Below are 4599 nucleotides of genomic sequence, written 5' to 3'. Positions count from 1 at the left end.
TCTAAAATGCTAGTACTTTTTGAATAATTTTGAGTGAATTACAAATGAGAAGTAGGAACAATTATATTTGCTATAATTTCTTCAAGGGAGAATATGATTTGCTCTTTAAAGTTCTAAGCCTACTTGAGATATCACAAAGAGATTTCCTGGTGTGCAATGTGTTAACTCATGTAAAGCAAGAGGTGGAAACTTTTGTTGCCATAGGAAAAAGGTAAGGACAGCTAAGAGGGAAAGAAAAGGGTTGGAGTCAGTGTGATGGGTGAAGCCTATTGTATAATGTGAGTTCCTTTTACATCTTTAAATGTCTATAAAAAGAAAGAAAGAAAGAAAGAAAGAAAGAAAGAAAGAAAAGAAAAGAAAATGATGGAATGTAGCACATGGAGTTGTCCTTTCAAAGAGGGAGATCTCTTGAGAGATGACTGCAATATCTAGAGAGTTTGAGTTCCAATTGAATTTGCTATTAGATAATAGCATGGATTAGGGCAGACTGTGAATTCTGTTTCAAATATGAGTTTGAGTTTGGGGGGAGTTTTGCAGTTGCAAAAATTTTAAAACTTATTATGAATTGTTTAGGAGTTTCTAAGCCACAGCATTGACCAGATTTGATGAAGGATGTTCTTAATAGCTAATATACTTTTGAAATTCTATTTCAGAATTTTTTCCCTTTTAAAATTTAAATTAGAAACAAGCTGCTTTGACATGTCAATCCCAGTTCCCTCTTCCTCCCCTCCTCCCCTGCCCCCCCACAGACCCCTAATCCATGCCCTATCAGCTCCCCAGGGAGGGTGAGACCTTCCTTTGGGGATCCTCAAATTCTGTCATATCATTTTGAGCAAGGCCTAGACCCTCCCCCATGTGTCTAGGCTGAGAGAGCATCGTTCTGTATGGAATGGGCTCCCAGAGTCCAGTCATATACTAGGAATAAATACTGATCCACTACTAGAGGTCCCATAAATTAACCAGACCTCCAAATTGACATCTGCATTCAGGGGGTCTGGAATGGTCCTATGCTGGTTTCCCAGCTATCAGTCTGGTGTCCATGAGCAACCACTTGTTCAGGTCAGCTGATTCTGTTGGTTTCTCCAGCCTGGCCTTGACCTCTTTGCTCATCACTCCTCCCTGTCTGCAACTGGATTCTAGAGTTCATCCTAGTGTTTAGCTGTGGGTGTTTGCTTCTGTTTCCATCAGCTACTGGTTGAAGGCTCTAGGATGGCATATAAGATAGTCATCAATCTCATTATCGGGGAAGGGCATTTAAGGTAGTCTCTTAGCTATTGCTTAGATTGTTAGTTGGGATCAACCTTGTATATCTCTGGACATTTCCCTAGTGCCAGATTTCTCTTTAAACCTATAATGGCCCCCTCTATTGTGGTATCTTTTTTCTTGCTCTCTTCTATTCTTCCTCTGATGAGAAATTTTAAGTGTTTGACATATAGAGAATGCAAACCCAGATTGATATTCAAAAAAAGTAAACATTACTCACGATGATAATGACAATGATGATGATGGTGGTGATGGTGGATGTGCTCAGTGTAGCAGTCAATAGGATATCAAAAAATTGTAAAAACTCACTAGTACAACAGTTATTCTCATTACTATAACATAATGTTATTTCAATGTCAAGAAACCTTTTTTTTCTTGTTGACATGTGTTTAAGGAAGAGGAAACTAAAACTAGGTATGAGTGTGTATGAGCCAAAACTTTCCCTATATCTTTATATTAGCAGAATTATTGTTACCAGAATGAAACTCATTGAAAATAGAGTTTGCATTCTTAGTACTGTGTGTGCGTAAATTCAAGCTTCAATTTTTCATAAAAATTCTCTAACACTATATGATTTTAGGTAGACCTTCTATAAGGACCTCTTACTTTCCAGAGAGGTAAAAATATGCCTTTTTCTGAGCACTGGAGCCAATAAACTAGTTTAGGTTCCTTGCAGCAGAATATTTGTAAAACATCACTGAAGAAAGAAAAGTTGACTTTGAAATACTATATTATAACAGACTCCCTACTTGGTCCTTAGGGGAAAGAAGTAAATAATAAAGGCCCCTGAGCAGCTTATTTATTTATTTATTTATTTATTTATTTATTTATTTATTTTGGTTTTACGAGACAGGGTTTCTCTGTATTGTTTTGGAGGCTGTCTGTCCAGCCTGGCCTCGAACTCACAGAGATCCGCCTGCCTCTGCCTCCCGAGTGCTGGGATTAAAGGTGTGTGCCACCACCGCCCAGCCCTGAGCAGCTTATTATATGCAGTAGTTCCTTAAATAGCAGGTTCATGAGATGGAGTTTTGTGAAAAACCTCCCTGAGCTTGTTCAAAGAAGGACCAGTTGGTTAAGCATCTCATTGTTGAGGTGAATTGTCGAGCTCAGGCACTAGTGGGTTAGCATATGATGGGAGAGTATATATATATGGAACTCTGTACCCTTTATTTTTTTCTTAGTTAGAGTTTTCTTAGCTGTTTATTACTGCTATGATAATTTCAAAGAACCTATCCATCATTCCTTTATAAACACTAATATAATACCTATGTTCCTTTGATTCTTACATGTCCTTCAGAAATGCAGATTTAACCTACTTTATGTATAAATAATTAGGTGTAACTGTGACAAGAATGATGTAAAATTCTTCTTGAATTCTGTTTCTAGAATGCTCAAATTTCTAATGTAGTTTCCTTCTGCTTGATATATTCTATCTTTCCCCTCTATTTTTATTTGAAAATTTCTAACACAGAATTTCATGCCAGAATTTTTTTCTTCCTGAAAGCTGGAAGAAATCATTTCAAGCTTCAAGACTGTGAAAATTGACTATGCCTGACTTTTCCTAAAATGACTCGCAATGCTTTTAGCCAGGCAGATTCTAGGACTAGTTCGTTTGTGATCAAAACTTACAGATGGCACTTACTGAAGACTAGCCAGTAGGATGTTTTTGAGAATGTCAAGATAAAAAACTATAATTAAAGGTTATTTTGGAGGAAAGCCAGAGTTACTATCAGTAGATGCCTGAGGTAGAAAATTTATATAAAAAAGACTTTTTGACAAAGTAACTGCTGACAAATATCTTGCAACTGATCATGTCTTTTGCAAACAATTGAATTTCTAGTCTTTGCATTGCAGATGCTAGCTTTCAGGTGATATCAGTTGAAGTTGCTATGTATCATGCTGACTGCTGGAGAATTGGAGGCTATTTCACAATTGTCAAGATTGTGTAGCCATATTTTTTTCACCAGTTATTGTAGCTCATCTCTGCTGCCTGTTATCTTTATGCCAAACCCACATAATATTCAATTGCCACAACATGGAGGTTATATGATGATAAACCCATGATGAAACCATGATGAAATGATGAGCTTTATACTACTAACAATGTAAAGTGGAAATTTTATGCACTGAGACAAGCATCATAATAATAAATATCTATAGTTTACTTTCCAGGCATCATTGCTCATGGCATGAAATAAATAACAGTTTGAAGTAATAGAGTAGTTAAAGGGGTGGGCTAGTGGCTTGAAGAAGGGAATTAATATCCGTGATTAAAATTGCATGTATCACTGCCAAGGGCTGTGAAAATATGTCAATTGCATGACTGTCTGTTTCAGGGCCAAGGGAAGAACATTTGCAATTTAAAAACAATGACTCTCTTTTATTATATAAAACAAACCAAAGCCCTCACTCCAAAATGAAGCTAACAAGAAATAAATTCCATCCACGTCTGCTTCAAAAAATGATCAATGTTAATTATACATGTATTTTTATGGGCTGTTAAGTACTTTAAAATCTTTATTTAAAGGGCTGTGCCAACTGATCTAATAATGTATTTCTACAGGGTCATATTTTATATTCCTCATGAATTCCTGTAAATTCCAGATCGCAATTTTATGACCACTGGGTACTGAATTCTTCTTTAAATTTATATTTGCAATTCGAATTTATATACTTTGATAACAACAATGAACTTGCCCTGTTGAGAGGAAAAGTGGCAAAGTGTATTTTCACTATTATTAATTTATAGTTCTAACTTTTGTAACTAGCAATTATATACAACAAGCAACATGCAATTTAATATAGCACACTGGGGAAAATGGAGAATGAGTAACAATAAATTTGATTCTTCTTTTGGACTGAGAATGCGTCTGGCTTGTATGATAAGCACCACAGAATCCACTTGCTAGAGCATCCCCAGTATTCACATTTGCCATGTCTGAGAAGTCATGCTATCTGTAAGTTATTTGATGCAAAAATGATTTCAAAGAGATACTAATGTGCAATTTGGAAGAACATGTGAAAAAAGTCTCATTAAATGTATATTATTTTTCTAAGATTTTTTAAAAAACAATTCACTATGAAGAGATACCCTCAAATGCAAAATCTTCATAAATGCAATTTTATGTTGGCTGGGGCACATCTAAAATAGACTAATTTTCTTGCTATCAAAAACAAATACTCTATCTCTTTTTGTCTCTCTGTCTCTGTGTCGCTCTGTCTGTAGGTCTGTCGGTCTCTCTGTCTCTCTCACAAACACACATACAGACACACACAGACACAGACACAGACACACACACACACACACACACACACACACACACACACTTTGTCCTG

This window comes from Mesocricetus auratus, unplaced genomic scaffold, assembly GCF_017639785.1.
Source record: "Mesocricetus auratus isolate SY011 unplaced genomic scaffold, BCM_Maur_2.0 Super-Scaffold_100009, whole genome shotgun sequence".
Lineage (NCBI taxonomy): Eukaryota > Metazoa > Chordata > Mammalia > Rodentia > Cricetidae > Mesocricetus > Mesocricetus auratus.
Note: the sequence above shows the minus strand (reverse complement) of the source record.